Genomic DNA, 14,141 nt, shown 5'->3' with positions numbered 1-14,141 from the left:
TTGACTAAGGGCTACATCCATTCAGTATTAAGGTTAGGTAGCAATTGAGGCAAAGAATGTCTTCTTTTACCTAGTTAAAAAAAAATCTAAATAAATACATAAATCTGGGAGGGAAAGACTCTCAGGGTTTATTTACATTCATTTGGAGTCAATCAGGAAGCAAAACAATGACAAGTTGGGGCTTGATCTGGGACCTAATGACCAATCAATGAAGTCAGATTGGTTTTGGTTTAACCACAAGATATTTTGAGAGAGTTCAGCTATCCAGGAAAAACAAAACAAAACAAAACAACACAACCAAATCTCCCTCCACGTTTTTAAGAGCATCTGTAGAAGGAAATGATACCTTTTATGGACAGGAGAGAAAGAATAAGGGAAGGGAGGAAAGTTTTTTGGAGTCTATCATAATTGATCATCACACAATATTGCTATTACTATATGCAATGTTCTGTTCCCTTTACTGAGCATCAGTTCAAGTCAGTCTAGGTTTTTCTAAAATCTGTCTGCTCATCATTTCCTATAGCACAATAGTATTCCATTATATTCATATACCACAGCTTGTTCAACCATTTCCCACTTGATTGGTTTTTACTCAATTTCCAATTTCCATTTCTTTGCCACCACAAGGGAGTTGCTATAAATATTTTTTATACATGTGGATTCTTTTCTTTTATGATCTTTTTTGGGATATAGATGAGGAAGGAGAAAATTCTAGTCATGAAAGACAGTCAGGGAAAATGCCAGAAATGCCTTGTGTAATGAAAAGCAAGCTGGTCAGTGTTACTGGATCACAGAGTATATGGGGAAAAACTGGAAAGTATGAAGGGATGAGGTTATGAAAGGTCTTGAATGCTTGACAGAGGATTTTATATTTTATTTTAGAGGTGAGAGGGATTCACTTGAGTTTATTGAATTGGGGATAGGGCTTTTTTTTTTTTTTGCTTGGTTTTCTTTTTTTTTTTTGGCCTGCTAAGATCAACACTTAATAAAAATCAATTTGTCATCTAAATGGAGGATTGGCTGGCATAGGAAGAGACTGAAGGCAGGGAGACTAACAAGCAGACTACTGCAATGGTAAAGGTGTGAGATGATGACCTAGACTAAGGTGGTGGTAGTGTTGAAGGAAAGAAGAGAGCAGGGTGCAAAGGTAGACTTGGGAGTTGTCAATTGACTAGATAGATATAAAGTGGGGCAGGGTGAGAAAATAAGGATAACATTTGGGATTTCATACTTGAGGGACTAAGAGGATGATAGTGCCCTATATAGTAAGGGGAAATCTAGGAAAGGGGAAAAGTTTGGAGGGGAAAGATAATGAGATTAATTTTGGATTTGTTGAATTTAAGCTCAAGAATTTCAGTTCATGATATCCAATAGGCAGTTGGAGATGAAGATTGAAGATTAGAAGATATTAGGGTTAGATGGGCAGATCAGGAAATCATCAGTACTGAGAAGATAACTGAATCATGGGAACTGTTAAGATCACTGAGCAAAATAGAAGAGAGGAGAGTCCTGTGAGATCCTTTTGGTAGGAGAAGACTCAAGACAATGTATCCAATAAACCTAAAGGGAAAAGAATGTCAAGGAAGGAAGGAAGGTAGGAAAGAAAGAAGGAAGGAAAGGAAGGAAAGAAAGAAGGAAGGAAGGAAGGAAAGAAAGAAGGAAGGAAGGGAAAAAGGATGAAGGAATGGAAGAAAGGATGAAGGAATGGAAGAAGGAAGGAAGAAGAGAAGGAATGGAAGGAAGAAGAGAGAAGAAGGGAGGGAAGGAGGAAGGGGAAGGAAGGAAAAGGAAGGAGAAAGAAGGGAGCAAAGAGAAGGAGGTAAGGGAGAAAAGGGAGAGAAGAAGGGCTGAAGGGAAGGAGGAAAGGAGGAAAGGAAAGAGGAAGGGAAGGAGAGAAAGAAGGGAAAATAGAAGGGAGGGAGAGAAGGAAGGAGGGAGGGGAAAAAGGTAGGAAAGGGAGGGAAGGAGGTAGGAAAGGGAGGGAAGGAGGGAGAAAGGGAAAGGAGGGAAAGAGGGAGGGAGGAAAAAGGAAAGGGAGAAAGGGAGGGGAGGGAGGAAAGGGAGGGAAGAAGAGAAGGAAGGCGAGAAAGAGGGAGGAAGGAGGGAAAAATAGATATATGGAAACAGGCATTAAAAAGTGTCTATTATGCCAGGCACTGTGTTAAGTGCTTAATAAATAAAATCTCATTTGTTTCTCACAACAACTTTGGGAAGTAAATACTATTATTATCTTCATTTTAAGGTTGAGAAAACTGAGGCAGATAGAAATTAAATGGTTTGTTCAGGATCACATAGCTGGTAAGTGAGGTTGGATTTGAATTCAGGTCTTCCTGACTTCAGATGCAGCATACCACACACACTGCCATTAAGCTGACAGGGAAGAGGAAGTGTTTGATAACTTAATCATAGCAGTCACAGAGACAAACAGCAAGATTTATTGAATAGAGATTTGACTTTGAAGTCAGAAAGAGTTGAGTTCAAATTCTGCCTGTGACACAAACTGGCTTTTTGATCCTGAACAAATCACTTATCTAAGATTATGAGTAGCTCATCTGTGTTGAGGGGATTTACTCCCTGAAATTCCTATATACCAATGAAATCAGAGGTGTGTGCTGTGGAAGAGGAAGTGGTGATATAGAAAAAAAAAATCAGGCATAAGTATAGTTTTAATTTTTTTGATACATACTTGTTGTCTTAACAGAACAGGAAACTCCTATGAACTTCCTTAGGAAATATTGATCACCTAGTCAACTAATGAATTGGCAGATAATTGCAGGAGCATTATGGTAGCATCAGGGGTTTTTCAGACTCAAAAGGCTAGCCATCTATTCACGGCACCATGTTTATACTTCTTGAGTATTATAACAATGAAAAATAATCTAGTATGCTTCATTCAAAAATATCAATCCTATTTTGTTTTTATACGAAGAAATAATTTCTTAACACAGCAGAATTTCTGAGTCTGAATCATACTTAAAATTTTAATATGGTATGAACTAAAACAAATTTTTAGATTTTTTTAAAAAAGATTTTGAGTGTTCTATTGATCTAGTAAGGAATTCCTAATAGGTTGACGCTTACTAATGCAAATTTTGCTCTGTAATAGCTACTGTAAATACAATGTTATTACCCCTTTATATTTTTAATAACAAGCTATATTTTTACTCTTTTTTTATTTTTGCAGCAATCTAAAGGGCCAAAAAAAACCCCAAACAAAAAACCCTAAAATCTTACAAATGCAATTTCTCACATTAGTCCACTTGATGGCACTAAACTGACACTGAATATATACTAATCCTCCCCAGAAGTTTTATGCATTGATGTATTGTTATAATCTTAGGCCTGGTGAATTGTAAAGGCCTTTTATTTAGTTTAGGGCTTTGGGCATATTCAAAGGGAAAAAAGGGATTTAATTTTTAAAAAAACACACTTGTGAAGAGTTAGTTTTGAATAGTAATATAAAGGGTATCAAAAACCTCTCTCTCCCCACAGAGCTTCTCTTACCCCCTCCACTCCTAAAAAAACACCAGATCTAGGCAAATGTAATAACAGGATATTTCCATTTTAAAGATCATCTTCATAGTACTCTTCTCCCTACCCCTCAACCCCAATACACATCTCTCAGGGAGCAAATTAGGAGACAGAGGCTTTTGAACTACAATCATAAAAGATCGATGTTATCATTTGTCTTGTCTTTTTTGAAATGAAAGTTGAACCTGGACACCACATGTTTTTACCATAGTTTATGGTAAGTAAGGAAAGGCTGGAGAAGGTACCCCCTATCCTACATGAGCCTAATGGGTTGGAACCCCTTGCTTTATTCCTTCACAGGTCTAGCTACAGAGTCCCAGAAGGGGGCATTCATAGTACAGCTGTGCTAACTCCTGAATGTAAACCAATGGTTCTACTGTTTGGCAGGAGCTTCTCACAGGGAGCAGTTTGGGGGAATTCTTTTTAAAAATTAAGGCTTTGCCCCCACTCCTAGCACTATCATCCCCATTGTTTGGGAGGGCTACAAGCAACTGGGAAGGCATTCTTATCTGGGTGGAAGAACTGGATCATAAGATCATAGGATAGGAGTTCTAGAACTGGAAGGGGTCTCTGAGACCACCAGGTACAACCCCTTCATTTTACATATGTGGAAAGGGAGGCTTAGAGAGGTCAAAGGCCTTGAGTCACAGCTAGCTATGATCAGAGGCAGCATAGGAAAGGAGACAAACCCTTCTTGGAGGTGAATTTGCTGAAGAGGATCTTTGCAAAATACCTTGACCTTTGATGTTATATATGTTTTAGTATGCGAGATTAGCTCACATTTTTTCCATATTGAAGATCTTTGTGAATCTAAGTATATAAGAATTTGGAATTGAAAATCAGGGCAGGCTGCCAGAACCCTGGATGACTTCAGTTAGAATAAAAGGTACCAAGATTTCTTTCTCTGTGCCAAAAGATGACTTATTGGTTCTTTATTCCCAATTAAAAACAAAACAAAAAAATTTAATTTAGATTCCTGCAAGAGCCTACAAATGATGGCTGCCTCTTTTAAATTTTATAGCATATATTATCTATAACTTTCATTTGACATTTATCAAACACTGTCTTGTATTGTTAGTTACTTGGCCATATGTGTATGGCTTGTTTCCTGAACCAGGTCTTTCTCTTTTGGTATGCCCCACACCACCTAACATGTTACTGTCTGTTTAATAGGAGCTCAGTAAATATTTATATTATTATGCCAACTAATATAATAATATTATATAAATAAATATCATTCAATCATTTCTTCTCTCTTAAATTTTAGTTTACCCTAATGTGTACTTGAATAAATTAATGCATTATTTTTGAAGGCAATATGTTTAGTTTAAAATTGATAGGCAATATGGTGTTTTTGTTATTGTTATTTAATCTAGATTTGGTGTTTTTCTGTTCTTTGGTTTCATGACCATTTCCTTCCTCCTTCAATGTAGAGAACATGCATGCAGTTTGGGGTGCTGTAAAGCTTTAGCTACTTTATTGTTTTTTTTTTTTCTGAGAATGACAAAAATGCAATGATTTCTTTCTCAGCCGTCTCTGACAATATGAAGCTTTTTAAAATTGTCTAGCAATTCAAAATCTCCCTTCTATGCCACAAAAAAGGGCAATATATGACAGCAACAGAAACTAGAGGAATGCACACACAGGTCTGTTGAATAAAATTTTAAAAGTGGTTAAAATAAATCACGTAAAAATCAGACTTTTATAAAGTAGGACTAGTCTTTATGTTTCTTGAATCATCCACTGGCTTTTCGTCAAAATGCCAAAAGCAATACTGTACACTGGGGGGATATGAATTTTAACCTTAATTTAGCCAAGAAGAGCTTTCTGAGCCAATTCTACATTTCACCCAACCCACACAGACATGCTACAGCATATCAGAACAATAGGAAATCATGGCAGTTTGGACATTTTCTGAAACCTAATGAAATAAAATTTGTTAAAATATTCATCTTAATCTCCTTTTTCCCTCCTTTCATGCTTATAGTCTCCCTTGATATGTGAAAAATATCTTCAAAGTAACAACAGATTCTGCCTTCAAATATCTATATGCATGAACCTAGAGTGAAATAGAATTTCATTAGTCAAGAAAAGGGAATAATTGATCAGACTTCATAGTCCAGACAATGGGTCTAAAGAGCAAAAAGTTTCTATATTTTAATGGTGGAAGGAGCACTGGACAAGAATCCAGTACTACTAGATTCATGTATAGGTTTATCTCTAGGAGATTTTTTGATTTTGTAAAATCACTTACCTATTCTGTATTTCATTTCCTTATCCATAAAGCAGAGTGGTTGGATCCATAGTTTTCCTCATACATTCTAGGATTATGGGATCCTCTTCATCTGTACACACATATATGTTGTTATTATTATTATTTAATTTTAACTGACCCTTAAAAATTGGACAAATAAGTTTAACTCTACTTATATCTACAGAACACCAAAAACCTGGATCAAAATACTGAATGAATTATATTTGTATGTTTCCAGATGGCAGCATGGTTAGCCTTGTGGTTTGCTATCATTTCTTTTTTAATGGACAAAAAAAAGAATGAATGGATTTTCCATGGATAGATATAAACAAGACGAGGAGGAGAGGGAATATACTAAAATATTTTTTGGTAGAATTTGAGGTAGAATATTAACTCAAACAAAAGTCATGGATGGAAGTGAAATAGCAGGAATGAAGGAATAAAGTGTAGAGTAGTGACACATGCCCTTGAAAATAGGTTTGGGCCATATTGTGCCAGGTCTGGAATGCCAGGTTTATAGAGTTGTTTCTTATTTGTATAGGTAATGGGGAGCTTGTAGGCTTTTAAACTGACAAATATTATGATCATAGATTATTAGATGACCTCTAAAGTCTTAGTTCTAAAGCTATATAATCAAACAAGAGAAAATAGATTAGAAGAAAAAGAAACAAATTGGGAAGAACAGTTAGAAGCCTATTGTCATCTTCTAGGCTGGAGTGCCTTCAGGAGTGGAAAAAAAAAAGGACAAGCGAGTTCTAAAATGAAAAAAAAAAATAGGATCTGTAGAACTTAGAATTTTCTTGAATATGAGCACCAAGGAAGAGAAAGTCAGAGGCAACAGGAGAAACATGTGTTTTGAACTATGGAAACAAAAGTTTAAAAAAAAAAAGTGCGGAACAAATTTGGGCCTTAAGACATTTGCTGCCTTCATATGTCTTTCCTGTGCTGTTTTCCATTATGTTGACCTGTGTCTTATGGGGTTAGTAAGAGTGCATATATACTTTGAATCTAGTCTAAAGGCTTTTTCATTTAATTTTTACTCCAGCAAAAATTTGTTTCAGTGAAAGTATGTTATAAGCAAAATGACTGAAATGAGTGAAAATATTTGTTATATAACAGGAACAGATTGAGTCAGCATCTAGGATTTGCTTGCTCATACCTATCAGCTAAGTGCCTAATTCTCATTTTGGAAGTTCTCTTCTTATAAGAGAGTGAAACTCTTGGGTTGTCTCTGTGTGTGGGAGAAGTAGATGAAACCGAAAAATGCAAATTGTTCTAGTTTGTTCTTGCCTCCTTGAATTGCTTCACTTGTAGCTGTCACTTACCAATACTAACCCTAATAACTAATAATAACTAAATAATAATTAATAATATAAAAATAAATAAGTAATCCTAATAAATGCTCCTCTTAGCACTTTATCAATGAAGTATAACAGATTAGACTAATTCTACTTACATCCATTTCTAACATGTACCTATAGATACATCTTACTTGTGATATCTTAGTAGTCATTCTTTAGTAGTAGGCTTCAGTAATATTTGTTGATTGATACTATAAATATTTCTTTGAATTTCTTTGAAAACATCAATATGTTATTAACAAAAATGATAATAGAATATAATAATATAAATAATAATAATATAATAATAGAGTATAATAATAATGCTTTTATTTCTGTGAAATGTATAGGGAAGGTATTATGATCCTCATTTTACAGATAAGGAAACTTAACCCAAGGTTACATACTAAGTTAGTGAATATTGAAATTAGGGTCTAGGACTTTTGACTTCTATTCCAATATTCTTTCAACTATGGAACCTTTTGTGGACTAGACACTGACCACAAAGAACTGCACTGAAACCACTAGCTCATTCCTTCTGAATTACTAAATAGTAATCATATGGTCAGGGCCATCCCATCTGAGATGTTTGAACCACTGACACAGAGGCAAAAGGCTTTGTAGCCCATTACCCATCCCTTGAACCATCTGGTCCTTCTCTAATAGCATGTTTAATGGAAACACATCAGCTAAATGATAAGCACGTCAGGCATTAATATTTCTTCCTTCACTACTCTCCCAGAGATCATTAGGTAGTTCCATGAGTATAATGGAAACATTTATATTGACAAAGAAAAATTAAAAGTTGCTCTAAAAGTTCAAACAAACTCTTAATGTGTGTTTGATGAGGACGCACAAAAGCTGTGGTAATAAAGCTTCTAATTGCTCACTATCCTGATGCAAATTTTCAAGGGAAAAAATGGTTCCATTTTTCATATTGTGTTTTGCTACTTCAACAAAAAGATATTAAATGCTTTCCCTGCAATTGCTAGAAGTGCTAAAGATAGCTACAATAAATGTTGACAACACAGCAAAGGAAAAAAGTAAGGCAAAAAGATATGAAGTACATGAAGTGAAAATATATACACCCCACACAATCTTAATGCATACTTATAGAATATATACATTCACAAACACACATAACATTATACACATGTATGATATTTATATATGTAACCCTTGGCTCTAAGAGCTAATTATTTGGAATTTCATTCTTGTTGATAGAGACGGTTTAGCTTACACTATTTTCACATCACAAACATACACCCATATACAAAACAGGTGTGTGTATGCATATACATATTTGTATATGATCTTATGATGCAAAGTAAATAGCATTTTCATAAAACTAAAGCTCAAACTCTCAAGAAAGGTAAGTAGCTGCTAGACACTGATTTTATTTTGCTATTAATCTTTTCCCTGATCTCTACTATATTTCTTTATCCTAACTTTCTCTAGATATCAGATGCATTTCAGACAAATGCCCCACTCCAGTTCCTAATTATTTTTAATGTTTTTGAATATTACCTAGTAGGAAAAAATTTTGTTCACATGAAAAAATCACACATGAAGAAGTCATGTATGTTACCTGACCTCAGTTACCTTCTTACCTCAATGAATTTTTTTTTGCCTATATCCAACTAAGATGTCCAAGCAGCAATTTGGACATACCAATATGGGATCCATAAGAACCTTTTGGAACAAATTATAGCCTCTACTATTAGCGATTCTAAAATAATTTTTTTGATTTAGGTACAAGTTTGAACAAAGGATCCTAATGTTGCTCCTAGTATCAGGATTTGATATGGGTGAGTTGAGAGTAAGGGAGAAAGTAAGGGAGGAAAAAGAACAAAGCAAAGACTCCTGACTTTCTTTTTTTTTTTTTTTTTTTTGTAGTTTTGTTTCATTCGCTTCAGAATTAATGCAAACTATTCCAGAGGAATCTCTTTTCCTGCCTTCTCCTCCTCCTCATCCTTGGGCTACTTATATTATCAATACTATTAATTATTACTAATTACTAGTAATACTATTTATTATTAATAAAAACATACCAGTATTGTAAAGGACATTCAAACTCAATTAATTCTTTGGTTGATTGCAATACTCATGTGTATGTTCTCCTATATTTCAGTAATGATGAAATTAAATGCTATTTACTGTGTTATTCCACAGCAGCAACAACAAATCTAAGTTGTCTATTCTTTTTATTTGTGCTCTCTAAAGAGATCACTGTTTCAGACATATCCCTGATAACAGAATCTATCTGTAGCAAAGCAGTTCTTAAGAGGGTTATTATACGCAGATTAAACTGCCACCCTTCACTCTGTTTAATTTTGTAGTTGTTCAAGGCTGAATAGAAATTTCCTGATCTTCTTTCATATTGATTAAACATAGCATAATTTAAGGGAGAATAAAAGACAGGCTACTTATCCAATTTATATTTTCCATTTTATCCAAATGTTATGTTCACAAGAATAAGGTGAAACAGAAGATTTAAGTACTTATATATGCAAAGAAAGTATAAGGAATGGTAATTTTTAAATGTAGAATATCTGGCAATAAAAGAAAATAACACATAGGATACAAAAACCTATGACCAATGCCCTACTTGTTCTTTCCTCATAAGCTACCCCACAAAATAAAATGGGAAATGAAATTCACTTTCTTTGAATATTATATTTTTTCTTCTTATCTTTTGCTGTATTTTACTATATCCTCCTCTCATTGTTTGAAAAACTATCCATTCTTCTTTGGGAGGAGAATGAAAGTGTATCCTATATTTCTTAAGAAATTCTTCCTCTGAAGGACCTAGTATTGTTGAAAGAGTGCTGGATTTGGAGTCTGAGAACCTGGGTGCAGATCTCAGCTTTGCTTCTTATTTCACTTTATCTTTGTGGTCCTCAGTTCTTCATCTGTAAAATGATCTCTTGTTAGATTAGATGGCATCTGAGGTCCCTATTAAATTCTAAATTCTATTATTACCATAGCTTCTGAAATTACCTTGGAATACAAGGAACAACCAAGGAATACAATATCTTTATTGTGAATTATGAATTACTTCTATCTGATGTCCTTAGTCATTAAGCCAAATTACGAAGACCAAATAGGTCTTTCCTTATCTCCATGGCAGGCGCATCCTATCATGGGAGATCAAACAGAATAATACAATTGCACAGAAAATTTTACTTATAAAAGACCTGGATTTTCATTGGCATGAACACTTAAAACAACTTTTTCAAACCTTCTAGATAGTTTTGTGAGCTGTTGTAGCAAAAAAAATATTTATTGGCTAATGACAAGAGAGGACTCCATTAAAATATTTTTTTTAAAATTACATTAGCTGGGAAGATTTTACCCAAGCAGTGAGAGAAAATGCGTTCTTTCTGATATTCTGCTTTGTATCAAGTTCTGTACAATGAGAGCAAATTACCATTAGCAGTTCGGTTCCTTTCCACTTTTGCCATATGCAGACCAATGCCTTTGTCAGCATGTGGTATGATTTTTTCAATTCTCACAAAATGTAAGAGAGCTGAAGTATGCTTCTATGTCCTTAGGTCCTGCTGTTGAGGTGGTAAGTATAAGGAAGTCTATCAGAAGCTTAAGATCTCTCTGCAAATTGACTTGCAGTCAAAGACTAAGTTCCAGCTCAATATTTCCAGACATAATCTTCTACATCAGGAAAAAAATGTTCAGGAAATCAATTTCATAGATATTATTCCCACAAAAGGAGAAGGAGGGGACAGAGAGATAATGAATCAATTATAAGCAACAACGGGGTAATCCCCCAACTTCATCGTGTTGATTTGAAGCATGAGATTATCCAGGTCTGAACAGCTGCCTGGGTCAACCATTTGTAGGTTAATTGCTCAGCAGTTAATATTGCCATGTGATTGATCCAATTCAGTTTTATTAAAAGTAGCAAAAGAAATGGACCACAAAATGGCCATCTTGGTTATTTGCAATTTCAACAAACAAGTGAATTTGACCCTGTCATGATCTGAGGGTTCTGTGACAATCATTTTGAGCACTTGAAGAAATGACTGAATCATTTTTGATTGATTCAATTAAGCAGCATAAATATTGTATCTTGCATGTTGAAAATATCAGTTTGCAAACAGCCCTGGCCCAAAAAAAAAAAGTTGAACACACCTTAGAGCCATTCAGCATTGTTGTATTGTTATCTCTGATACAGGTAAATTAAAAAAACAAAAACAAGAAAATAATCTTGTCTAAGTGGACTATAATTCAGTAAACCTTTAAAATTAATAAAGGGAAATTCTCAAAGCTTAAATGTTTCATAACTACCTCCCAAAAGACATAATTTTGTTTTTTATTTGGTTTATCACAAGTCAGAGGTAAATTGTATTAACATTTCCAATAAAATTCCTTCAAAGTGTGTTTCATTTGGTTTCAAAAGGTCCCAAATGGTTCTCCAACTTTGGTGAAGCCATTCTTAATATTGGCTAGAAGATAAATCTTGCCAATATAGAAAAATACCATCTGTACTGTCAAAAAAAAAAGTAATGAACTTTGCAAGCATAGTGAGAGGTTCCCCGGGTGAAGAGTATATATCCTTAACTTAGCAAATGTTAAAATTCTGGCAGGGTTAGAGAAAAAAAAACACTTAAAACTGAACTATTGCAAGGCATTTCCAAATCTAAAAATGATATCTGGATGAAACTAATGGATTTCATTTAAAAATTCCTTCTTTCTGTGAATCAGTCAAAGTCAATCTTGCCAGTCAGCTGTCTATAGAAATGCTGCTTCCTTTCTTACATATGTTACTAAATTAGACCATATTGTGACTGTGTTATATCACAAGGTTTCGGGGGAAGGGGGAGGAGATCTGGGTGTGAAATGTAATTTTCAAATGATATCATTTATTCAGGTTTGCTTTTTCCCCCCCTCTCATTCCCTTTTTTCATGAAGTACAGCATTATGGCTACCAAGCTCCCAGATTCTGTTACAGCAGTAATAATGTTTCATCTAAGATCTAGGCCAGCTTTTCCTTTCTCACAGGGACAATATGGACCATGAATAATAAACCATTTAGTAGTTCTGAAAGGATAAGTGCTCATTCTTAGGACTGTTATGCAACACAGGTTCTTTCCCTGGTGAGGAGTTGAAATAGGGTAAAAAATCAGAAATAATGTAGCAGCAAAATGAAAAAGTCTTGGCATTTTCTTTTGAATATTCTGTCTAACGTCTAATAAAGACAGAATATATTTCTTTTCTTGGTCTCTTTCTCAGGTGATTAAATCATAGAGGGTTCTACATATTATTCTTGGGCTGCTATAACAATATTATAAATGTAACATACAAATCTCTCTCACGTATGAGCCTTTAGAAATCTATCCCAGGTCTGAGGTACTTTATAGATTCATGATGTATTTGTAAAATCTAGCTCATGAACTTCCATTAATGTGCTTTCTTTTACTAGATCAACATAAGGATGTATAAAACAAAATTTATTTAATCAAATAGTATAGCAAAAGAAGTAACAAAGATCACTTCCTCTTTCTTCCTACACAGAGTAAAAGAATAAAACCAACTTCAAATTCTTCTTGCAAGGAACATATATGACCATGGAACACATATAGAGAGATAATTCATATGTCAAACATGGCAAAGCCACTGATGCCTCCTGACGATACCATCTCATTGCTCTCTAAGATTCTCTGCTGTGCATTTTTGTGTTCTGCAGCCGTCCATTGATCTTTGGTTGCAAAGTGGTTTCTTCTTCATGAGTGGAGGGGGGTTTGCTAGCTCTTTAGCTTATGGACCAAAAGTTATATTTAGATCTTTTGTAATTGAGACTCCAGCTAGTAACATCCATCCACTTAGGTAGAAAATTCTTTTGGCATTTAAAGGCAAGCTTTGAACTCCTTTTTTCCTTCTGCCACTTTGGGTCTCTCTGTGTAATCTCTCTCTCTTTTTTTACTTAAAGTGAAAAAAATTCTATTCAACTCTTTTCTGTTCCTATAATGCCAGTAATGATCTGTGCAAATCAAAGGGAAGGATTGAATAGGGCTGATGAACTTTATCCTACTTAAATATCCCCCAAATTCAAAATGCTATACTTTCTGAATAAATAAATGTGTGGTATATGCCCACATTGGACTAATAAAACCCAGGATCCAGAAGGAACCCAGGAAAAAGTCCACACTAAGTGTTAAGAAAAAATAAGAATAAGAATAAAAACCATACAACTTAATTTCAGTATTCTTTGAAATAGTTGAATTGCAATAAAAGTTTTCTCACAGTTTGGGATAGAAATGATCCTTGACTTTAGGATCAAGTTGATTAATCATTCTCCTGTTCAAAAAAGTATCAGTGGCCTACTTTCTCTCTCATAGTTTACAAAATAAAATATAGACTATTAATCCTGGCATTCAAGGCTTTCAAATAATCCAATTCCAACTCTTTTGGGTTTATGTCATGATATTTCTTTTCTATTCTCCAACCTCATCTCTGTCTATTGACATCTTTTAAAATTCAATTAAGGTACTATCTGTCCCCTGAAGCCTTCCTTGTCCAGCCAGATCTAAAAGTGATTATTCTTTCCTTGAATCTCTCAGGAAACTGACCTCTTTTATGCACTTAATCATTTTCTAACTTACTCATATACATTTGTTGTCTTCTATTGGATTATAATATCCCTAAGTCAAAGCACAGTGCTTTACATATAGTTGGTGCTGAATAAAGGTTTGTTGAATTGAGATAAAGACTCAGAGAATTGTAAGAAAAGATCTGAATGGTGCAAGAAAATGAGTAAGGTCTTAGTTATAAGTGTTGAACACTAAATTTATTTTTTGTTCTTTTATTGACCAAGAAGCTTGAAAGTTTGTATTTATACAATTAATCCTTACTATCTATATAAAATTAATAATTCAATCACCTAAGAATATTGATCTAAGTGTATAACTGATGGTATAATGGCTTACCTCAATTCAATTAATATAATTGTCAATTTAGAGTTAAAAGAATACATCTTTGACATTATCAAATCAACTCTC

This window comes from Sarcophilus harrisii, chromosome 1 (genome assembly GCF_902635505.1).
Source record: "Sarcophilus harrisii chromosome 1, mSarHar1.11, whole genome shotgun sequence".
NCBI lineage: Eukaryota > Metazoa > Chordata > Mammalia > Dasyuromorphia > Dasyuridae > Sarcophilus > Sarcophilus harrisii.
The sequence above is the reverse complement of the archived record's forward strand: the minus strand, read 5'-3'. Positions refer to the sequence as shown.